General features: G+C 55.3%; 1 long non-coding RNA gene across 1 annotated transcript; it reads right to left on the reverse strand.

The window, feature by feature from the left end:
• Positions 1 to 13,845: 13,845 nt before the first annotated feature.
• Positions 13,846 to 22,594, reverse strand: LOC131819412 (uncharacterized). The gene is made up of 3 exons (XR_009349181.1): positions 22,492 to 22,594; positions 14,723 to 15,177; positions 13,846 to 14,002 (listed from the first exon to the last, which is right to left on the reverse strand). It is a non-coding gene; the product is annotated as an uncharacterized LOC131819412 (long non-coding RNA).
• Positions 22,595 to 24,639: the final 2,045 nt, after the last annotated feature.

The raw sequence follows: 24,639 nt of genomic DNA on the forward strand, positions 1-24,639 counted from the left end.
GGAATGAGGCCACATTCCAGCCCCTGCCCCTGGGGCCTGGATCCCCCAAGACCACTGACACAGGAGCCCACCCAGTATGTGGCTGTTAGGACAGCAGACCCATGGAGGAGACCAGAGTGGGAGCCTGGCTGTGGGACGATTGTGACCGCCAGGGGCCAGCTTTCCTTTGGGAGATGAAAATGTCCCGGAACCAGGTAGTGCCAATAGTTGTACAACCTTGTGACAACACGAGGAAAATCACACAATTGTGTGCTTTAAAATGGTGAATTTTATGTTACATGAATTATATCTCAATTTTCAAAAACAGGGGAAAAAAGATGTCTTACAACTTCATGCTGAGAAGACAAACAACCCAATTAAAAACGAGCCAAAGATTTGAGAACCTTTTTTTTTTTAACTAAAGAAGATTCGGGGATGGCAAGCAAGCACGTTCCAGGCTTGGTCCCTCCGGAAATGCACATTTGCGCCACCCCCTCCACAGGATGGGCTAGGACCCCAGAGCAGGACTGCCTGTGTTGGGGCGGGGGGAGCACTCCTGTGGCGGAAACTGAAAGCCACCAGGTCAGAAACAACCAGAAACAATGTGCCTATGACTAAAAAAGTTTAAGGTGTAGCAGCAGCCACCGCCATTGTGCGCCAAGACACTTGCCCCAGGAAACACTAGCGTGTGTCCTCGAAAGGCCTACACACGAGCGCCCCAGTGGCTCTCTCCAAATCAGCCCACATTGGACTGGCCCCGGGTCCCCACCACTGAGTGGATGGGCTGTGTCCCTGCACCCTGCAGAGTGCACACGCTACGGACACACCAACACCCCCATGAGTCCTGAGATGCTGCAGAGCAAAGGGAGCTGGAGGGAAAAAATGCACTTGTAGAAAATTCTAGAAAGAGAAAAATGAATCAAAGGTGACAAGGAGATCCATGGCTGCCAGGATGTGGTGGGGTCCAAGGAGGGTTGCAGGAGGAGTTTGGGGGGCGGGCATGCTGGTCGTCCAGGTCATAGGGGCATTTTCATTGGCATATGCACCTGTCAGGACCCATCTAACTATATACTTTCACTATGTGGGGTTTGTCGTATGTCAATTAGACTTAGATAAACCTGTTATAAAAAGTGACCCCTCCCCCACCCATCCTGGGGCCATCCTGCTGTCCTGGTCATATGCTTGTGTCCCCTGAGTGGGGCTGGCAGGTGCGCATCAGTCCCCAACCTTCTGGGGCCTCTGCTGAGTGCACCCCCAGCCCCTAGAAGGCCCTTCCCCCCCTTCCCCCCCTCGCATGAAAGCAGGGCCTGCCTCCAGGCCCTCAGATCTGGGGATCAAGGGCTCCCTGCCCAGCCAATTTGGGCAGTGTACACCAGGGGAGGACAGGTAGGAAGCAGTGAACACCGCAGAAAGATCTTCAGACTGCCAAGTGCAGATCACAGGGCCAAGGGGAGCTGAGCAGCTCATACCCTCTCCCCGACTGCAGTCATACCCCCAGATTCCTGACACCCATGCTCTACCTGCCCATCCCTCCTCCACATGACAGGGGATCTGGTCCAGATCTGGCTGTGAGCCTCAGCTCAGCTACATGATCTGGGTGAGGCTCTCCCTCTGACGCCTCAGTTTTTCCACTTGTAAAATGGGCCCTGTGCTGCTCTTCCTGTTCCTGACCAGTGAGGACAAGGAAGCCTGCCTATAGGGTCATGTCTGGCTGGACCCCACAGCGTTGTGGGACCCACTCCCCCCACCAGAGGGAGACCTTGGGGCCCGGCTACTGCCTGAGGAGGTGGGCTAGGTCTGGGAAGATGGGAGGGAGACAAGCCCACTTCCCTCCCCTCCTCTGCCCCTTCAGTACTGAGCCCACCTACCAGGAAAACAGGCTAGAGGACAGGAGCTGTCCTCTCCCAGATGCTCCCCAGCCCAGGTGCCTGCTCCATCCCCTGCGCTGGCCCCAAGACCAGCCCAGCCTGGTCCCCACCTCAGGGGCCTGTCAGGGGGCCTGTCTGCATTTACAAAGCTGAGCTTCTGCAGCTGCCAACCCTCCACGGCCCAGGGAAACAGGATTGCCCCAGACAGAGAACAGGGACACCAAGTGTGAAGAATTGGGCTGACAGCACCACGGCTGATAGCTTGTTGAATGAGTGAGCGCGACTAGGAGGGAAATTTACATTTATATAGTGCATTTCACCAGGGCCTGGCCAGGGCCAAACAGCTCCTGAGAGACTCGGGCCGCCAAGCCCCACCCCTGCTGACTGGCCACCAACATAGCTGGAAGCCTGGTAGGACCCAGGTCAGCAGGGCCAGAGCTCCAGCCTGCTGGGGGTACCGCAGAGGGACTGCTACGAGGTCCCCTAGGCTTCCGGAGGAGCCCTGTGCCCTCCCAGGCTCAGCCCTTGCCTCCTGACCCAGGGGAGTCACACTGGGAGGCCGGGGAGGGAACCAAGCCCCCGCACCCCAATCTCAGACTTCCAGCCTCAGCACCATAAGGAAATAAGTTCTGTTGTTTGAGTCGCCTGTTCTGTGGCACTTGGTCATGGTGGCAGGAGTGACTGAGACTTGCATCAGGGTTGCAAACCAGAGAAGTAACCCTTTTTTAACAGGTGATGTGGCCAAATCTGGGGAAGAATCAGCTGAAACCAGCTCCGGTGGTAACTCCCTCCAGCAAGAGGCTGGAAGCAGGGAGAAAAGCGGGAAAGCAGTCCTGTCCTGCATGGACAAGTCTCCCAAGTTCCACAGAGGGATGTAAGGACCAGATGAACAGGCTCACCCCATGACAGAAAGACTGAACACAGACAAGACAATGGCTGCTGCCAACATCTCCCCATAGAAACAGCGTATCCGTGTTGGTTCCTGTGTGGTTCCCATGTGGTTCCCACGTGGTTCCCTTCATGGTTCCCTTTGTGGTTCCCTGGCAGGAGTGCCAGGCATATCCCAAGGAGGAAGGTGGCAGAAAGCACTGCCAGTGGGCACTGGTCACAGCCATGGCCACGACGGAGCCACGGACTCGACCCCCTGCACACAGGGGACCTCTCGGGTTGGGAGGTAAAAGACAGGGCAAGCTCCTGAAAGGTGGGGGGCAGCTGCTGAGTATCCGCACAGCTTCCTGGATCAAAATAAACTAGGGATGAGGGTGCCTGGGTGGCTCAGTGGGTTAAGCCACTGCCTTCAGCTCAGGTCATGATCCCAGAGTCCTGGGATCGAGTCCCACATCGGGCTCTCTGCTCAGCAGGGAGCCTGCTTCCTCCTCTTTCTCTCTGCCAGCCTCTCTGCCTACATGTAATCTCTCTCTGTCAAATAAATAAATAAAATCTAAAAAAAAAAAATAATAATAATAATAATAAACTAGGGATGAAATCTCCCACGCTTACAACACAGTCTCGAGAGAGAGAAAACTTAGAAGCTGCACAGAACACAGAAGCCACAGAACACAGAAGATGAATACATCCAACCACATAAAATCAAGAATTTCTAGACGGCAAAAACTGCCCCTTCAAAAAAAGACAAATAGGGTACAGGGTGGGGGTACTCACAGCACATCTGAGAGAGGGACGACTAACACCCTAAACAGGAAAAGCTCCTAAAGAGGAACAGGACCAGCTATGTCAGGAGACAAGCTGAGGCTGGGGAAAAAGGGAGCCGCTCTGTGCTGGCTGATCCCCCCCCCCCCCGTGGTCCTGGCATCTGGGGCTCAGCCCCAGCCCCCCACCCTCACTGGGCCACCAGCTGCTTGCAGGCGCTGCCAGGCCCTGCCCCCAGAGAGGACTGTGCTTGGCTTCAGGCTTGTCTGCCAGCACCTCAGCATTCTCACTCTTCTTAAGTGAGTGGCCCCCAGTCCCCCAGATTCCTTGGCCCCCTGAGAACTGCTGAGTCTGTGCCCCGGGCACGGAAAGCCCTGTTTTCAGGACAAAGACAGCCTGTCATCTCCTCCGTGGAGCCCTTCTTGAACTCTGCCGGCCCCCATGGGCTCCTGGTACCCCTGCTGCCCCCAAGCCCATGGGGACACTGTTCCAGGCACGGCCAAGGCTGCTGCATGTGGCCTGTGACGTGGAACCCCAGCTCCATGGGGACGACTGGCCTGGCCAGGATTCCACCTGCTGCCCTCCCAGAAGCCCACTGTCACTGGGGCATTCAGCCCCCTCCTGTCTCACTCGGGACCCCCAAGCCACCCAGTCTGCTGCTATTCTGTTCTGGGGTGTGTCTCTGGGGGTACCGGGTGCAGTTGGAGCAGTCAATGTGGTACTGGCCCTTCCTCAGTCCCTGAGTCTGTCCCCAAGTCTGTCCCTGAGTCAGGCACCATGCCCTGTCCCCCTGCTCAGCTGACTCTCTTGGGGCCTCCGGAGACCATGTTCGGGGCAGCAGGGAGGGCGGCCATCCTGGCCCGGCTTCCTGGAAGGCAGGGTAGCCCGGGAACTCTGCTTCTGGAGGGAGACACCCGGCGTCTTTGGCCGGGGAGCTGTGCCATCCATAGAAAGCTGTCCTGCCCCCGAGAGTGAGGACCTGCCCCTGTCCTGTGGGGAAGACTCCGCAGGGTTTTAAGTAAAACTCACTTGGCTTGATTGCCGGAGGGCACGGGGGCCTTGGCACTTCCAGGGGCCCAACCATCACCTCCCTGGAAGGCAAGAGGCAGGTTTATTCCACTGATCACAAGCACATGGGGCTAATGTGTTTCGCACCAGTCGGGAGAGAGGGTAGAGGGCAGCTCTTGGCCTGAGAGACCATGGTCAGGGGGATGCTGGGCTGCGTCCTATTGTGATGGCTGAACCTGGGGGAGTTGCAGTCCAACCAGCATGGTGAGCCCCACCTGGGGCCCCAGTTGGAGACAGGGAGGAATGGAGGGGTTGCCCTAAATCAGGAACTGCGAGGGCCTCTCTCCCCACCATGTCTTCCCTGGCAGCCTGGAGGCAGACCTCAGGACCCAGTAGCCCCTCTCATGCTGGCCCCCTGACTCGGTGAGACCTGATCTGACCCTCCCGCCTTCCTGCTGCCTCCAAGGGGCCCCAGGGTGCATGCACGCACCAAACAATCCCCTGGCCAGGGTCGTGTCCCACCTATGACCTGGACCCACTTCTGGAGCTGGGCCATGCTTCCAGGCTCCCCAGATGGCCCAGAGCCATTTCTCCAACCTTTTCCGACTGCCTGATCACTCTAGAGAGTGTGTAGGCAGGGTCAGGGGCAGGGCCCCCCTTCATACAGCTCTGCACCCAACTGGAGTCGGGATCCTTTGGCCACTGTGAGTGAGAGTGGATACGAGGGCTGCGGGGCTGCCAGTGGTGGGGGTGGGGGGCAGGCGGCCCAGGGCCAGAGCCACGGGCGCTGGGGCCACAGGGAGACTTTGGCCAAATGGCCCCAGGGAGAAATGCTCCTGGGACCTGGGCTCCCCAAGCAGTTTTTGGCTTGATTTTGTACACCACCTGTGAGTTATCAGTCTTTGCTCCCTCCAAGACTGATGCCACGGCAACCTGGCCTTCCGGACCCCCTATTTATCACCATTTAATATATATTAAAGTGCTCTCCCCTTTGATTGCAAAAACAAACAAACAAAAAAGCTGTATCAATCATGGAGCAGCAACAGGCAGGATGTGGGGGTGTGTGAGGGTTGGGGGCCTGTGGGCAGCAAGCAGAGGGCTTCCCGATGGGCAGACTGGCGCCCCCCTCTCCATCCCCTGTGGTCTTCCCTGGCACAGGGAGGAAATGGGTACACAGGGGCCTGTGGCTACAGGTGTCCCACCAGGAAGGTACTCCTGCCATAGGCCACACCTCAGGCCCCTGTGTGGCCAGGCCTCGGCCCTCACAGGCCCGGCACTCCCGGCTGAGACCGTCTCAGCCAGGTGGTCGGGGTTTAAGGACCCAGACCCTTCTCAGCTCGACATGCCCAGGAAAGGGCTCTCCGGGCTCGGGTGGCTTGAGGCCCGTCCGTGCTGGAGCTGTGCTGGACCCGGGGACTACTGGCCGCTCTCCGGGCAGAGTTGTCCCCCAGGAGAGATAGACCCCTTCCACGGAAACACGGAAACCCAAGCACACGTTCCAGCTGGACACAGCGCAGGGAGAACACAGCTCATCCTGTCCAGCCACTGGCCACCGCTAAGGTATTAATATGACTGCCCATATGGCCAACAGAGCCTCAGCTGGCACCGGCCCCCCAACAGACACGTGCCAGGCCTGGGGCCTGGGTAGCAACAGGCTCCTGGCCCTAGCGGGCACCGGGCCCCCAGCCCCCTCCGCCACCACCTCCCAGTCCCCCTATTGACTCCCCCTCCCAGCCCTTGATCAGCGAGGCCCCTGCGGGTGGAGCTCTGTGGCAGCCCCGGCAGTGGGGGCTGCTGGGACTGCAGTGGGAGGGAGGGGCACGGGCTCAGGCCACTAAATCAGTCCACGCCTGTCACCAGCTCGGGGCCGCGGGAGCCGCCCGAGCGGAAATAACAAATGGCTGTCATTGTGGAGCCAAAAACCTGTGATTATAATTATCACATCCTCGGTGACCTTGCGTAAACTTTAATCCCTCTCCAATGGAGCATTTAAATAGCCTTCAGAGCGTACCACGGAGCCCCAGTCCGCCCGCCGCGCCCCCAGCCCCAGGGCTCCCCGGGGACAGGGACGCCTCTGAAACCGAAGCGCCTGCCCCTGAGCACGTGCTCACAGGGCACTGAGCCTGCGCTGCCTGGGACTCACCCTGTGCCCTCCCCCGCCCCCACCTCGTAGAGGGAGCAAGGGCAGGGGGCAGGGGCTGACTCCCACCCCCACTGAGCCTGTGTCCTGTGGTGCCATCCAGGGGCAAGCACAGTGAGGTGGAAGTCCAAGGGCTTCCTCGGGCTCGGCCCTCCCGGGGTCCAGGTCACCAGAGAAGCCCGGGGAGGCGTCCCTGCAACCAGAGATCCATCTGAGGCTCTGCAGAGGCGGGGGGAGCTCAGTGGGGTGGGTGAGAGCCAGGCAGTAGCAGAAGGAGGAGAAAGCAAACCCATAAAGCCCTCGAGGTGGGAGGGAGAGAGTGTGGGCTCAGCCCGCCTTCACCCCAACCTTGTCTTCGTGAGCTGTGGGGATGCACGCTCACACATGTGCACACAGGAACATGGTCCGAACACACCTGTACTCATGCACACCCACGTGCACACACACGAGCACACCTGCATGTTCATCCACACACAAGTGTGAGTCCAGTGCACAGACACACGTCCACACACGCCCATAGTCATGTGTGTGAACGCATGTGAACACGCACTCGTGCGCACATGTGTGTGCATGGATGGCCACGTGAGCGTGCACACGTGAGCACTCCCCTATGCTTGCCTGCAATCACGCACATTCCCCTGTGAGCACACTTGGTCGGTCACGCTGGTGTCACCGAGTCCTTAGAGGTGAGCCAGAGGCTGACAACTCTGGGTTTTGGGGTGGGCGATGGGCCTGGCCCCTGAGGCAGGGAGCACCATGGGTGTGCTGAGGTTGCCCCATGTGCAGGGCTGGGGGCCGCCTGCGGGGGGAGCTCGCTGGGGTGGGAGGCTCTGGGGTAGCAGCAGAGCCTGCGGTGGGGAAGGACGCACAGGTGGAGCAGTGAAGGCAGCCATGGGCCCAGAGCTGAGCCCTGAGAAACCCCCACACAAGGACGCTGAAGAGTCCAGCCCAGGAGGCAGAGGAAGAAGGCAGAGCAGACAGAGGCCGGGGACAGTGTCCTCTAAGTGGAGAGGGCCAGGTCCAGAAGGAGCACATGGCTCCAGGGGCCAGAGACCAAGCGATAAGGTGCCCTGGGGGGGCACACAGAGATCTTAGGGGCCTGGCCTGAGCCATGACCTCCTAGGATGGGGTGCCCTGTGGCCAGCAGGGTGGGCAGCCAGTGGGGACCAGGCACTGATGGGCAGTCCCCATGGGAGGGTCACATCTTCCTCTGCAACCAGGGCCAACCAGGGCAGCCCCGTGACAGATATGGAAGCCCAGACTTCGGGGGTGCAATGGGAGGTGGCCTGGGAGTTCAGACGGAGGCCGTGGGCCTGCTCCAGTGTGGGAGTCCTCAGGGGCTACATGGGCTTCGAAGGGCCTTGGACCTCACGGGTCCCGAGGTCACAGCAGGCCACGCCGGCCACACCTCCCCAGGGACCTCTGTGCCTCCAGGCAGGTAAGACTCTTCCCAAGAAGGGAGCCATGCAGGGCCCTCTGCCCTCACTGGGCCTCAGTGTCCCAATCAGTCTTAGCTGGGGCAGAACTGGGGTCCCCGAGACAGGGAGGGACTCTGGAGCCCATGGCACACTGTGAGCCAGGACTGCCACCGTGGCAGGGACATGCCCGTCGTTTGGGGGCCAGGACCTCAATTACCGGCCATAGCCACGCAAATGTCAGCAGCAGCGCCCGCACCCTCGGCCACGGAGTCTGGGCCTGGAGCGGCCTGAGAGGAGGCGCCCACAGCTCACATAATTGCTGGCTGCCATGCAGTCACCCTTGACAGGCCATCTCCTCCCGCCCAGGTGACACACAGCCCCAGCCTCCACACTCCCCGCCCCACAGGGTCCTCGCTGTAGCAGCAGGAGCCAGGGCAGGGCACTGACTCTCCCTCTCCCAGGGTGGGGCCTCTCTGTGACCCAGAGACCTGCACACACTAGGGGCTCAGTACCAGTGTGAGAGTCCTGGACTTGTGGGAACCTCACCAGAGAAACGAAGAGTAAGACAGACAGGAGGGAGACGCCCTGTGAGGGAGCTGATCCTCCATCTCTGAAGAGCCATAGTAGGAGCGTTTGTGCTCGAGGTGGGGACAGAGACCTCAGAGAATGACTGCCATGCAACATGCGTGCACAGCCAGTGCAGGGGCTCCTGGGGCTGTGTCCCCACCGTCCTGGTCTGGCCCATCCCCCAGGGCACCGCATGAACGGACACATGTAGCACGCCTTCTCCTCCCGCATATACTCAGCCTAGACTGGAGCTCGTGAAAGCCAGGGACCCACACCCTCTTTCAGGAGCCGGCCTATGCCTGGTCTGGGCTGCAAGAGGCAGGTGTGGTTAGGAGGTCGGCCTGCAGCAGGGTAGAATGGAGGAGGACCTGACCCAATTGTGAGTGCCCAAATCCCAAGCTGGGGGAGCAGGGACAACCCCAGCTGGTGCCAGACAGGGGCATCTAGACTTCCATTTACCTGCCCGCCAATTCATCGTCCTGCCTCCCTTGTCCACCAGTCATCCCTCCTCCATTCATCCATTCAAGCGCAAATTTATCTATACATTCATTCATTAGCCCCTCAACACTCTCATGCACCCATCTGTCCACCCCTCCACCCACCAGGCCCCATCCATCTCCATCTATCTGTATATCCATCCACTGGCCATTCATCAATCCGTCAACCTATTCATGCATTTGTTTCTTCTGTCAGTCAGTTGACCCATCAGTATGGAGTCTGATGCCCAGAAACTAGTGCCAACCTTCTCTAGGAACACAGGGAGGCCACCTATGTCCAGGTGGAAGTGGGTACGCAGGTGTTTGTAGACATGGTGCTGGTAAGATGGGGAGCTTCTGTTTTAGATTATCCTGGTTTCCCAGTGAACGAAGTAAGGAGAGCAGCTGAGGTTGAGGAGGGAAGCATGTTGGCAATTTAAAGAGAGAAGAGAATGGGGGAAAGTGTTCCTGAAAGCAGCCTTTGTGAGTGAGAAAGAAAAATGAAGTAGGTTAGCTAGGCAGTGCCCAGTACCCCTTAAGGCTACGGTCATAGACACAGAGTGGTCAGTATGCTTGTGTGTTTGTGTGCAGCTATGTTCAGCTGCTTAAATGTATCTACACATTCATCCAGGGGCTATACATCCCCCCTCCACCCCCCCCTCCATCCATCCATCCCCCCTCCACCCATCCATCCCCCCTCCATCCATCCCTCATCTATCCCCCATCCCCCATCCATCCATCCCCCATCCATCCATTCCCCATCTATCCATCCCCATCCACCATCTTTCATCCATCCATCATCCACCCATCCCCCATCCATCTATCCATCCATCCATATATCTATCCATCCCTCATCCATCCATCCATCCCATGCGTCCCTCATCCATCCCCTATCTCCCATCCCTCCTCCGTCCATCCATCCAGCCCTCATCCATCCATCCACCATCCCTCAACACTCATCCATCCATCCATCCATCCTTTATCCTCCATCATCCATCCCCCATCCATTAATCCACCCACAATCCTTCATCCATCATCCATCATCCATCCACCATCCATCCATCCATCCATCCACCATCCATCCACTACCCTTAATTCATCCACAACCCCTCATCTTTTATCCATCTATCTATCATCTGCATCCATCCATTCATTCCCCATCCACCCATCCATTTCCCATCTACCCATCCACCCTTCTATCCCTCTCTCTACCTATCCATCCATCCATCCATCCCCTATCCCTCTATCTATTCATTTACTCTTCCTTCCATCCTTCCTCACTACCACCCATCCATTCTCTCTTCATCCATCATACCTGTCTCATCCTTCCTCCATTCTAGGGAATGGTATGGGGACAGGATACTCTTCCTGCCTTCAAAGACAAGTGAAGTCCAGAGTGGACTGAGGGGACAAATGAGTGAGCATGGAAGGGTAATGCCCACAGCCACTGTGTGGTGGGGAGTACTCTGTCCTTCTGTGGTTGTTTTTCAGGCCTGAGACCTTGCTCCTCACCCTTCTGCTTCTCCCTAGAATACATGTGGGCCTTCTTGGATCAAAAGTGGTGTCACAGACAAGTCATGACCTGGGGCAGTACATGGGGTCCCCTTCCTTCTTCCCACTCACTGAGCTTCTGGTGTCTTCTACCCTTTCAGCCCAGGCTTGACTCCAAAGCCCATGTGTCCTACAATCTACAAAAAAGCAAGAGAATATGAAAACTGTCCAAGTCCTTGCCATGACTGCAGGCTCTCTGTTCACTGTGGGGAACAGGCAGGAGCGGGTGGGGCTGGGGTCCACAGGCCCCTCCAGCAGTGTACGCTGACAGCAGTCCCTAGGCCTCAGCTGCCTCTGGACCCACGCAGGATGCAGCTGCCCACAGAGGAGAAAGCCTAAAACTGCTGGCAGGTCTCCCTGCAGGTCGGGCCAGGTCTTTCTGCAGTGGCTTCATCACGAGGGATGTTTGGCGGGATGGTAGGGCAGCCCAGTAAGCACACACAGTTACTCAACACAGGGCTGGTGGCTGCTCCAGTCAGCCGGCCAGGTGTGTGCGCCAGTGGGGAAGGGGAGGGTGGCTGTAGGTAAGGGCACCACCACCACCACCACCACCACCCCGGCAGCTGTGGTGTGGCCCACAGGGCGGGTGTACAGGCTGGAGCTGGCAAGTTGCTGAGAATGGCCTGCGTGCCACACCTGAGCACCATCCAAACCCTGCACCTGCCCTCGGCAGAGGACCCAGGCAGGTAAACACAATGTCACTCTCAGCCCTGGGACACACACAAACAGGCCAGCTGGGGTGCTTTCTGCCCTGACCCAGCACCCACACTGAGACCCCGGTGCTGCGGGACCCCGCCCAGCCTTGCTCCAAAAGCCTCTTCTCACGGTGTGACCTTGAAACACAGAAGCCCCAAGTGGGGGAAGGGAGAACATTTGTCTGTTGCCAGCCCTCCCTTAGCCAGCTCTATCAGCTCCCCACATGCACCCTTGCCCCCACCCCTGCCCACAATAACCCAAAACCTGAAAACTTCCATCTCTCCCACTCCTTCTCGGGAACACTCAGCATCTCAGTCTTCTCAAGCTTGTTACTCATGTGTCTCTTCTCCTAAGAGGTAAAACAGGACCTCAAAATCACCAGGCCGGGCCTCCAACAGCAGCAGCATGTGAAACTGAGGGAGAGGGCTCCAGAGGGAGTCCTGGGGGAAGGCAGGATCCCACGGTGCCAGGGCACGGGCCTGCAGGTCGGCCCCACACACCCCCCATCCCACCCTCCATCCCTGGAGGGCAGGGCCCATGCCTGGGGCTCCTCCTTTGCTCGGTGGAGGTTGGACCAGCAGAGGGGGCCTTGTCTGGCTGCAGGAACAGAAAGCAAGCTAGTGCTCAGGAGGCTCAGTGGAGGCTGGCCTGTTGGCCCCTGGCCAGGAGGCTGACTGGGGAGACCCTAGAATTCCTGCCTGGTGCCCCCCTCGCAACAGTGACTTCACTTTAGCTGGGAGTGCAGGGAAGGGTCATTGGGCAAGCTGAAGGGCAAACTCCAGTCTCTTCTCCTCACCCCGCCTGCCCACAGGGCCCCTCAGGAGGACCTGGCCATGGTTTGCATCCCAACAGGGACCCTTGACCAGGCCAAGGTCAATGGGCCAGGCCCAGGCTGGGCCAGTTACATTCCTTCTCCTGCAAGTGATGGCAGGCCCTTGAACTAAGAAGCTTGTGTCCCAGGAATAGAGTGAGGGCCAGCAAGTTTCCTGTCACTCTCATGGTGCCAGTGACAGTGACCCCAACTCACAAAGCAGCAGGGAGAACTCTGCCTCCAACAGGCAAGTGGAGCAAGGAGATCTGTTTCAGGCAAGGTTTGATCCAGCTGCTCAAAAGGTCTCCCACAGGAGCAGTTTCTCTTGCCCTTCCTAGTGATTTCAGAGGCCTTTCTGTGGAAAAGACAGGGCGGTGATTGGCTCTGGGAGGGCCGAGGTGATGAAATCCAGCTCACACTCAGGCTGCTGGAGCAGAGGAGTCCAGCAGGGGAGCGGAAGGAAGTCAGTTTTGGTCCTGGTGGAGCCTGGGAGTAAATGGTGGCTGGGATGGGCACTATCGCCTGGGACAAGGGCAGGAAGGAGGCCAGGAGGCCCACGGAAGACATCTTCCCCCATGGCTGGCACACCTCGGGCCACACACCTGTCAAAGGAAGGAGAGAATGCCCCACAAGCCATCAGGGGTCATGGGAGGCCACTGCCCCGTCGCCAGACCTTGGGAAGAGGGATTTTGTGCGGCAAGTGGACAGCAGGCCACGTGCCCCATGGCCGCTCACTGCTAAGGCCGCTCACTGCTAAGGCCGCTCAGCCTCATAAGTATCAGTTTCCTGTCTGTGGTGGAGACCCTAGCTCAGGTGAATCACAGCAGCCAGCTCCCTGGGACCAGCGGGGACTCCAGACCAGCAAGGAAGCCTGGGTAATGCCAACCCGGCGCCCAGCCGTCCTGGTCAATGGGGAGGGTGTCTGCCAGGCCAGCAACAGTGACGGCTCCACTTGGAAGACTTGGGACAGATGCCACCACACCTCCCGTGAGGCTCCCAACTGGCAGCGGTGCGCCTGGCTCTCTCTATGGGGCTGGATGGGGACTTGCCCTGGCCACAGAGGGGGGCCCAGCCTCCCTGGTGGGGGTTGTCAGGGGAGCCCCTAGCCGGATTCCCCACCGCAGCCATGGGCCCTCTGCTGGGAACCACACCGTGCAGACCCCAGCTTAGGAGCCCGCGCACAGGGAGTGAGTAAGTTCATTACCTTCTATAACATGATAAGCCCTGTTCTGATTGCTGCATTAAGGGACAGAGCTGCGAGATTATAAATTACAGGGATGTGCTCACGCGTCTGTCTCTCCAGGGCCAGGCAGGACAAGTCAATTATTTTTACAGGTCCAGGGAGGGCACGGTTGATCGGGGCGCCCTGTCCAGGGTCCGAGCCAGCAGCACGTGGGGCCCTGCCCACCCCCGTTCGGAGCACGGGTCCCTGGCCTCCCCCTGCAGTGCCCTGGGCCCTCCCCCTCCCGCGGAGGAACACGTTAATGGGCGGCGGCAGCTTCTTATTATTCCTGCCCGCGGAGAGGAGTGAGCCCGGCCGGCTCTCTGAGTGGCCGGCGGGACCATCAGTATCCCTGAACGATACTCAGCAATCTTTTTTTTCTCCCAATTGCCCACCACAGCCTATATTACAAATACATAAATCATAATGTTTCAACAAAAGCAAAATTTAATTTTCTCCTTTCAGCCGTTATCTGGGCCGGGTGGTATATGGCAGGCTGGGCCCGGCTCATTTATTACACCCACTGAATGGATAATGGCAGGCCCGGTCGATTGTCGCCAGCTTTGTTAGGGCTCTGAATGTGCCGCGCAGCCAGTGGTGGCCCAATCTCCCGCATCTGTAATAGATACACAGGACTCTATTATTCCTTGCCAGAGCAAAATTAAATAGTTGTGTGTGTGCCGGGGAGGGGGCCGGGCTCCTGGGAGGGGGAGGGAGTACTCTGTGGGCAGGCATGTGGGCCCGCTGCGACACCCCCCCTCCACCTCTCACGGGCCAGCCCTGAGCCCAGGCAGGAGCCCCCGGCTTTGGGAGAACCTGCCACAGCCAGGCGGGGGCAGGTAGTGGGGAGGGGATGGCAGGAGCAGCCCTCTTGGACAACGGACCTGGCCCGGAGAGGCTGGGGTTCAGCCATCAAGAACCTCCATGGCCTTGTGATCTGCCCACAACCATCGTTTGTGGGATGGACCCATTTCATGGGCCCGGGAAACTGAGACCCATGAAACTGCAGCCTGCCTGGGCTAAGGCAGCCTCCAGCATTGGTCCTGTTGGCGACCCCTCCTCAGGCTCTGGGGTTCCTGGGAGAGCTGCTGTCTGGGGCTGGGTATCCGAAGCTCCACAGCCTTGGCCCTAGGAGAAGCCCTGCAGCTCCAAGGGCTGAGATCCTCAGAGCCTCAGCTTGCAGAGAGTGGGAGCTCCTGCCTCCACCATGCACGGGTGTCATGCGGAGCCCCTGTACCACACAGGCCGCAGGCACACGCCCATCTGCAGCAGGCACGGGTCCCCTTGCCCAAGTCCCTCCGCGTCACTGAGTGCTGGGAGTCAGGAATGTGCTTACTTCCCAGGTGAGCAGAGCAGGTCCGTCCCGTTCCCCGGTGAGGAGAATGCTGGCACCTTGCTCCAGGAGCCAGTGTGGAGACCACTCCCCAGAAGAGTCCAGGGCCCCCCAGAATGCTGGTGTCCAGCCCCTTCCTGCCAGTGCCTGGGGTAGAGGCAGGGAGTGGCAACCCTCCTCATGGACCCTCAGAGAGGAAGCCCCTGGACCCTCTCTGAATGGATGGCTGTGGCCCCGGGACCCATAGCTACTGGAATGGGTGGGGGGGGCTGCCCAGGAATACCCAGCGGGGCCACGGGAGGAGAGATGGGCACTAGAGGGCCAGCCCCATTCTGCTCCTGGGCCTCCATCCCAGGGTGATGAGAGGCAGAAGTTCATGATGGAAGTGGGGCTGCTCGGACGCATGTGCTGAAGGTTACTTTCTGCCGTGTTTCTCCGTGCGTATCTGCAAACACGCTCTGACAAAATGGAGATGAAGTGTCAGTGGGGCTGCAGCCCATCTTTCATTTAACCTTTATAGAGCACCTTCCTCCTGTCAACAGAGGCTTTCTGAGGAGGCTGCCCAGCCCTCTGCCCACGGAGGAGCCCAGCTTGTGCCTTCAGTTCTCCACAGACACGGAAGCCCAATGATCCCAAGCTCCTGGGGCCCAGCCAACTTGACCTGGTTCTCCAGCCTCCACAGCCGAGTCCCCCGCACCGCCCAGAGGCCTGGCCTCAGCTGTCACTGTGCTGCCCTCACTGTGAGAGCCACAGATGACCACCGGCTCTGGCCAAGGCCCCACGGAGAGCAGGGGAGCCAGGGGTCCTCCCATGCCACAGGGCTACAGGGCCCACCCACCCTGGGAACCTCCTTTCCTGGGGGCTGCCCCAGGCCCTGGCCAGGCAGGAGCTGGGAGTCCACAGCAGAGTCCGAGGTGGAAAGCAGTGATGTGGGGTCCCCGTGTTTCGAGCTGCTACAGCACCGAGGCCAGCATGGCAGAGGAGAGTGTTTGTGGGGAGCGGGGGGATCATAGGGCAACTCTGCTTTTCTCCTGGTCACTTCCAAACAATGGTCTGTCCCTTAATGACTCTTGAGCAGATTTCTGGTCACATTTGGCTATTAAAAGCCTGGTTTAGAACTTTAATCACAAACCTGATTCTGGCTGGTCTCGCCCACCTTACAAGAGCAGACTTGGAAGAGGCTGAGGTTGCTCAGATCAGCGCTTAGACACTCAGCTCTGCCTCCCCTTTGTCTCCTTAGCACCCAGCGAACATTCACTGAGCACCAACTGCATGCCAGGCACAGAAGACACGGCAGGGAAGCCAAGATGAGGATCCCTGTCCTCGGGCTGGCATCCTGGAAGCAGAGCCCACAACTGATTAAGTCAGTGCTCTTGAGCTGCTATGGGAGCTAAAGTCTGGTGGAGAGCGTGGAGGTGCACTTGCTGCTTTCAACAGGGTGGTCAGCGTGAGTGATAGTGAAGGAGGAGGTGAGGGAGGGAATAGCATCCCCAGCACAGGGAAGAGCCACTGTAAAGAACTGAGGCCAAACCCACCTGACCCACTCCGACAGCAAGGAGGCTACAGTGGTAGCAGGAGTGGAAGGGGTGAGGCCAAGCATAGGGAGCAGCACACAAAGGATCTGTAGTCAGGCTTTAACTCACTGCAGGGAAAGGAAGGTATGACAAGGCTTGAGAGGGGAAAGAGAGACCACCATGTGTGGTTTTAAATTACATACCCAGCTGCGCATGGAGAAGAGACTGCAGGGTTCCAGGTGCACAGGGATGGGGTTTGGAAACCACATCAGTGACCTAGCTGAGAGATGATGGGGGCCTGGCCTGGGAGGCGTAGGAAGATAAGACTTAGTAGAACTAATGGGACTTGTTAGGGGACTGTATGGTGGGCGAGTGAAAGAAGGGAGTCAGAGTTAAGTCAAGGTTTTGACCTGAGCAGCTGCCCTCACCTGAGATGGGGGCAAAAAGGGCCTGGCATTGGACATGTCAAGGCTGATGTCTGTCCAAGCAGAGAGGTTGAGTAGTGGTCGGAGTTGTGAATGTCCAGCTGGGAGAGACTTCTGGTCTGGAAGTAGAATATGGGTGTCGCTGTGGACAGATGGGCATGTGACCCAGCCAGATGGTGTCAGAGAAGAGAGATGGTGTTCAGCCTGAGCCCTGGGCACACCATCATTAAGGTGTCAGAAGGGAGGAGAGGCAGCAGGGGGGATGGAGAAGAAATGATGGGAGAGACAGAAGGGAAGCCAGGGTGAGAGTCATCTGGAAGCCACAGGAGGAAAGTGTCCCTGGGAGGAGTGAGGACTTGGGGGCAGGGTGCATGAGGTGAAGACAAGAAGAGTCCATCTGATTTAACACGTGGAAGCCTCGGTGACCCTAATGAGAGCAAGAAGGCCTGACTGAGTAGATTTACAAAGAAAGAGGGAGCTCCATTTATGAGCAAGATGGAGTAAGACCTGTGTTTACCCTCCCACCTGAAACAACTAGAAACTTAGAAAAGATATGTGGCTTCATGCCTTTGAAGACACTGGACATCAGGCAAACACAGGCAGTGACAATGGAGACCCAGAGCACAAAGGAGCTGAGCCTGGGATCTCCCTGTGTTGTTGCCTTGGGAAGCTTCCAGGCCACGGTGCAGGAGCGGGAGGTGCAGGGGAGCAGTGCAGCATTGAGCTAATATGCAGAACCAGAGTTCTCAAATGCAGAGGTGAAGACAGGAAGAATATTTCAACAATGACTGAAACTTCCAGTTTTGATGAAAACTATAAACCCACAGGTCCACGAAGCTCACCAAACCCCAAGCACAATTCATTAAAACTGGTGATAAGAAAGTCTTCCAAGTAGCCAGAGGAAGAAGGCACATAACGTGCAAAGACACAGAGACAGGGTGACAGCAGATTTCTTACTGGAAAAAGTGTGAGCCAGGAGATGATAGAGCATCTGCGAAGGAAGAGAGATACAACTGCCAACCTAGAATTCTTCACACGATGAAAAGATCTTTCAAACACAAAGGCAGAATAAAGACTTTTTCAGGCATTAAAAAAAGCTGAAAGAATTCATCACTAGGAAAACTATACGATACAGAATGTTAAAGGACATTCTTCAAGCAGAAGGAAAATGATGCCAGATGGAAACCTGTATCTACACAAAAGAATGAAGAGCGCCAGAAAAGGTAACTGTGGTAATTGTCTGGAGCAAAAAAAATAAAACATAATGTGTTGTGACATTTATAACATGTGTAGAAGTAAAATGTATGACAACAGCAGCACAGAGACCAGGAAAGAAAACGTTAGGGGAGGGTTCTGGGTAAGGTCCACATCACCCTCCCAGTCGTGCTGCACCACAAGTGGCAGACAGAGACAAATTAAAGATGCAAGCTATAAACCAAAAAGCAGTCCTTGGAATAACAAACCAAAAAATTATAGCTCATAAGCCAACAAAAGACATAAAGTCATAAGAAATACTCAATCCAAAAGAACACAGAAAAAGAGGGAAATAGGGACAAAGGACAGATGGGACAAATGGGACAAATGACAGACAAAATGATGACAGATATATACCCCACAAATTAGTGTTACAGTCCATGCAGCTGCCCAGATATGCCATCAAAAGGCAGAAGCTGCTGGTTGGGTGAAAGCATCAAGACCGTCTTGCTAACCTGCAAGAAGCCCACTGTAAATATAAAAAGAAAATAGTTGTAAAGTGAAAGGATGGGGAAAAGATAAATTATGCTAACACACACTAGGAGAAAGCTGGAGAGTCCATACTACATCAAAGTAGATTTCAGGGCCAAAGTGTTACCAGGAATAGAGAGGACCATTTCATGATCACAGGGTTAATTCATCAAGAGGACACAACAATTTTGAAGGGCACTTGGGTGACTCAGTCAGTTAAATGTCTGACTCCTGATCTCAGCTCAGGTCTTGATCTCAGGGTTCTGAATTCAAGCCCCGTGTTGGGCTTCACATAGGGCATGGAGCCTACTTGAAAAAAAGAAAAGAGGACACAAAAATTCTAGATGTTTATGTACCTAACAACAGAACTTCAAAATAGAGGAAGAAAAAACTGAGAAATCACAAGGAAGCACACATAAATCATCCACAGTTATAATTGGAGATTTTAACACCCCTCTCTTGATGCTGCTAGGATAAGTAGAGAAGATATCAGCAAGACTGTCAAAGACCATCAACCAAGCCAACCTAACTGAGGCATAGAACTCTGCCCAGAAGAACATATTTCGTATTCTCAAGTACACAAGGAGCACCTATTCAAAAAGTGCATATATTGGGCCAGAAAACTGGTATCAGTGAATCTGAAAGTATTTAAGTGATACAAAGTATGTTCCCTGACCACATTAAACTAGAAATCAGGGACAGAAAAGTAGCTGGAAAATCCCTAAGTATTTGGAAGCTAAAACACACCTCTAAAAAAACCTGGAGGTCAAAGAAGAAATCAAAAGGGAAGTGAGAGAGTATTTTGAATTGAATGAAAATGAAAATACAACATATCAAAAAAATCCGAGATGCAGATAATGCAGAGTGGTACTGGGTGGGACACTGATAGCACTAAGCGCCTATATTGGAAAAAACAAAAAACGAAAAATGAAGATCTTAAATCAATGACCTCAACTTCCACCTCAAAAAACTAGGAAATGAGCAAATAAAACAAAGAGTAAACAAAAGAAAATTAAAAAGCATTAGAGTGACAATTGGTGAATGAGAAATTAGAAAATAGAGAAAGTCAAAGAAACCAAAGTTGGTTCTGTGAGAAGATGAATAAACCTGAGAAGCCATATCAATCAGGAAAAAAAGAGAAGGTATAAGTTACTCATTCCAACAATGGGAAAGCTGACATCACTACAGACCATATAGAAGTTGAAGGGATAATATGGGAATAATGAACACAGTTTATGCCTGTGAATTGGACAAAAGACCCAAACTATCAAACGCATTCAAGAAGAAATAGAAAACCTGCATAGTCCTATAGCTACTAAAGATTATGTTTGTAGTTAAAAACCTTCTCAAAAAGAAAACTCCAAGCCCAAATAGGTTGTAAAGAAAAAATTAGTATCAAGTCTACATAAACTCTTCCAGAAAACTGAAGAGAAGGGATACTTTCCAAATCATCCTATGAGCCAAACATTACCCTAACACCAAAACCAGGCAATGAGATTAAAGAAAAGGTAACCACAGACCAATATCCATTCTGAAACTACATGCAAAAATTCTTCATATCTGGTGAATAGAATCCAACAATATTTTTAAAAGATTATGACCAGGGAAGCCTGGGTGGCTGAGTCATTAAGCGTTGGACTCAGGTCATGATCTCAGAATCCTAGGCTCAAGCCTCAAATCGGGTACCCTGTTCAACAGGGAGTCTGCTTCTCTCTCTGTCTCTCTCCCCCACCCAGCTTGTGCTTTCTCTCTCACTAATTCCCTCCCTCTCTCTCAAATAAATTAATAATAATAATAAATCTTTTATTTTATTTTTTAAAAGATTTTATTTATTTTTTTGACAGAGATCACAAGCAGGCAGAGAGGCAGGCAGAAAGAGTGGGGGAAGCAGGCTCCCCGCTGAGCAGGGACCACCCCCCCCAACAATGTGGGGCTCGATCCCAGGACTCTGAGACCATGACCTGAGCTGAAGGCAGAGGTTTAACCCTCTGAGCCACCCAGGCACCCCAATAACAAATCTTTTTTTTTTTTAAGGAAACATCTTTTTTTTTTTTAATTTTATTTTTATTTATTTATTTTTATTTGACAGACAGAGATCACAAGTAGGCAGAGAGGCAGGAGAAAGCAGGCTCCCCACTGAGCAGAGAGCCCCATGTGGGGCTCGATCCCAGGACCCTGAGATCATGACCTGAGCCGAAGGCAGAGGCTTTAACCCACTGAGCCACCTAGGTGCCCCAACAAATCTTTTTTAAAAAAAGATTATTACCAAGTGATTTATCTATGGAATGCAAGTTTGGCTTAACTTTAAAAATATATTAACAGACTAGGAAAGAAAAATCTTATGATTATTTTAAATAGATATAGAAAAATCATTAGACAAAATTCAACAACTGTTTCTGAAAAAAAAAAATCAATAAAATAGAAAAGAACTTCTCATCCTGAGAAAGGACATTTCTGGAAAACCTGCATCTGGCCTCACAATTATGGTGGAGGACTGAGTCCTTTTCCCTATGACTAGGAAACAGTCCCAGGTGTCCATGCCCAACCCTCGTGTTTAGTGTTGCACTGGGCATTCTAGGCAGTGCAATAAGGCAAAACTTAAAAGCACCGAGATTGGAAAGAAAGATGTAGTACTTTATTCCTAGACTATATGAGGAAATCTTATGAAATCCATAAAAAGGCTAACAGAGCTGATTCTTCCAAGAGTTTAGCAAGGTTGCAGGATACAAGATCAGTCTGCAAAAAGTCAGTTCTATTTCTGGATATCAGCAACAAACAATTAAAAATTTAAAACAGTATTTGCAATGCCATAAATGTATAAAATACATGGGGATAAATCTGCAAAATATGTGCAAGACCCGTGTACTGAAAAATACAAACAGAAATTAGAGCAGCACCTCACAGGGAGAGATACACCCTATCCATGGCAAGAAGATGAAACATTGTTACAGTGTCAGCGGGTCCCACCCCTGGGTCCATCCGGGAACAAGACCCAGAGAGTGGGGGCCCCCCGGGGAAGACACGTGTTGAGCAAATGTGACACAAATAACTCTGAAGGTGAAGAGATCGCTAACAAGGGAAAACATGGTAGTCAAAGAAAGCCTCCAACTTGTCCCAGGGTCAGAGAGGGCCCTGTCTTGGCCTCCTGGGGATGACACTAGCACTCGCTGGCCAGTTGGACCGGCTGCAGCCCCAGGTCACCTCATGGTGGGCTGTCACTGTGTCTGAAGCTAGCCTAAGCTTGCAGCCCCAGGAAGACCCCCATTCAGGGCACTTCTGAGCTGCCCCCCTCCCGGAGGAGTGACCCCCCCACCCCAGTAGCTCCAGACTGGGAGCTGGCATCTCTGGAGCACAGCTCTGGGAGAGGACCGACCCCAGCTGCTGGGGCCCTGGGACTTGCCACACACAGGAGGTCCTAGCAGCTCCCTGTGAGGATGGCCGCAGTCCTTAGGGGATCTGGGAGATTTGCTGTTTGCTGTCTGTGGACTCAGCTCTGCTGTCTAGCCCATGGGACAGTGGTCACCTCTGTAGATGCTGGTGTGGAGAAGGAGGGCATGTGCCTAGCTCTGGGCTCTGAGAGAACAAGGCACACGAGCGGTCATGAGTTAGCCTCTTCCTGTCCACTTGTCCCCAGCAGGCCCAAATCCTTCAAGCAGAGGAGGGAGCGGAAGTAGGGCTGGGATCATGTGTCAGGAACCAGCACCAGGGCCTCACCTGCGGACGGGGAGGCGCAAACTGGAAGTGCAGGGCAGAGAGGCTCAGGGTGGACCCGCCAGCAGGGGGTCAACACCAGTCCCAGCACTGCCTCTAGGGTTCTCCTGTTTAGTGGTGGGCACTGCCTACCTGCATCGCCCCTTCCAGGCCTGGGGTCTGGGCTCACTGGGGGGCTTTGGGGCCGGGTACAGAGCAAGGGCCCATGAGCATAGGAGATGGTATTTAGGGTGGGAGGGCATCAGAATGGGATAGAATAGAGGGACAGCACCCAGCTCAGCTGTCTTCACACCACGGGAATATGCAGTGCATGGTACCCCCTCCTCACGCCACCCCCATGTCATGTCACCCCCACAGACATTCGGCCCCCTGCCCTCCCTGCATTGAGCCTCCCTACCTGTTTCTTGAGCATGAACATGGGAAGTCCGGCTAAGCCCCACCCACTCCATGCCCACTCTCTCCTCAGAACTTGCTGGAAGTTGAGGAGAGGTGGAGTGGACCAGCTTGCCCTTGGTCACACGCCAAGCTGCCTTTGCCCTTGGTCACACGCCAAGCTGCCTGAGCGTGTCAGAGGCCTCCTTCTGTGGACTTGAAACCCTGGAAGAGCAGGGCGAATGGCGGGGGCGGGTGATGGGTGTGGACCTGCCTTCATGGTGCTCATTCAGGTTCTGACACTTGGAGAAGCACATCCTTCCCCTTGCTGCACCAGTTCCCTTCTTCCGGGAGAGCTAGGGGATGGTGTCCAGTGATCTGAATTCATACTATTGTGTAAAGGACTACCCACCGCTTCCCTGAAGAAGCAATCAGAAGAGGGGGGCAGGTGGCGGAGACCAGCGCAAAGTCCTCACACACCTTCTCGCAGCAGGGGCTGTCGCCCAGCTTGGAGGATGGGCGCTCCCTGTGGCCAAGAGACCCATAGGATGACAGTAAATGGCGCAAGGGATTTTGGAGAGCACAGAGCCCAGCAACTTGAGTCCTGGTGGCTGCACTTGGCAAGGAAGGGTGGGAGGAAGTGGGGAGTGGGGTTGGAGGGGAAAGGGTGTCTAGAGGAAGGGTAGGGCTTCTATGTTTCCCAGCCAATCAGGGTGCATGGCTTTGAGGTGGGGATGTCCACTGCACTTTCCTCCCATTTATGCCCTAGTTCTGGGCCGTAGCCGTGCCCTCAACATGTATGCAGCAGTAGTGAGCTTCCTAGTGCAACGGCAGAGGGCCACATGTCCCCAGCTCAGACCTCAGGGCCAGGGCTCCCCTCGCCACTGTGTGAACTCATTCAACGGTAACCACTGTCTCGCATCCCCCGTGCCTGTTCACCGTCTGGCATTCCCCACCCTCGCCAGTGCCTGCTCAGCGTCCAGCATCCCCCATGCCTGCTCAGGCAGCCACCTTTCCAGCCCAGGACACTTGGCCTCACACCTGTCCTAACACTTCTTCACTGGCTCCCACAGTCCTGGGACCCGGCCTGGGTGCTGCTCTGACCACTGTGTTCCCTGCCCTCTAAACTCCAGGCCAGCTTGCTCTCAGGATTTGGCCTCAGCAGTGGGGACACAAAGACATGGAAAAAGCAGGCCCAGCTGGGCTGTCAATGAAATGTACAGAGAGAGGTAGACCAGCAGCCATAGGCACCTCTGGGGGACATGGGAGGCAGGAGGATCCCTGAAGTCCACTCAGCCACGAGCAACAGGAAAAGCATCTGCGTGGAGGGAACAGCATGAACAAAAACAGTGTGCTAGGAGAGTGCTGGGAAAGCCAGGACTGGACAAGGCCAGCTTGGCTGGGAGGCTGAGAGTCGGGGGGCCCACCGAGGGGGTGGGGCAGTGGCAACCCAAACGCTGAGAATGCTGGTAAGATGTAGCTGTGACTTCATCCAAGGGGCACAACGGAGGACAGTGTCTGAGTCCAGGCTGAGATGGTGTGACAGCGGACAGGAAAGTGAAGGTGAGCTGAGATCCTTAGGAGTGAGGACCCAGGTGATGAGGCACTCAGTGTTGGGATGGCTTATCTCCAGGGTGTCTGGAGAGCCCCAGAGAGTGGAGTCTGGAGAGTGGAGAGTGGGGTCTGGGCCAGAGGGGAGGCCACCTCAGCAGGGCTGAGCTTGCCCAGGGAAGAGAGGGGGCATGGGGAGAGCAGGGGCCACCTGTGCACCTGTGGGTGGCCTTCTCCAAGCCCAGGGAGGACAGCGAGGGCATCCCTGAGTGTCCACTATTGTTCTCCTCAGGACTGTCACTGTCTCCCCATTTCTCGCAGGAGCCAGACCCTTTTGTGGCCTTGGAGCCAAGTAGGTCTCCCCGAGGTGGGTAATCTGAGAATGCACCCCCTTTCCTGCCTGGCTCCCCAGCCCAGACTGGGCCCCAGGAACCCCAATATTTTCTGGAGAAGCCCGCAGGTCCCCCCTCCCACCCAGCCTGGCCAGAAAACAAAGGCCTGGGAGCAGGAATGTCCCTAAAGCTATGAGGAAAGGCAGCAGGGAGACGCACTTTTAATTTGTGACTAATTTGTTGCACAATGAGGTTGCAATTTTCTAATTGTGATTGCCAGTTTAATTTTA

The sequence above is a fragment of the Mustela lutreola genome, chromosome 1 (genome assembly GCF_030435805.1).
Source record: "Mustela lutreola isolate mMusLut2 chromosome 1, mMusLut2.pri, whole genome shotgun sequence".
NCBI lineage: Eukaryota > Metazoa > Chordata > Mammalia > Carnivora > Mustelidae > Mustela > Mustela lutreola.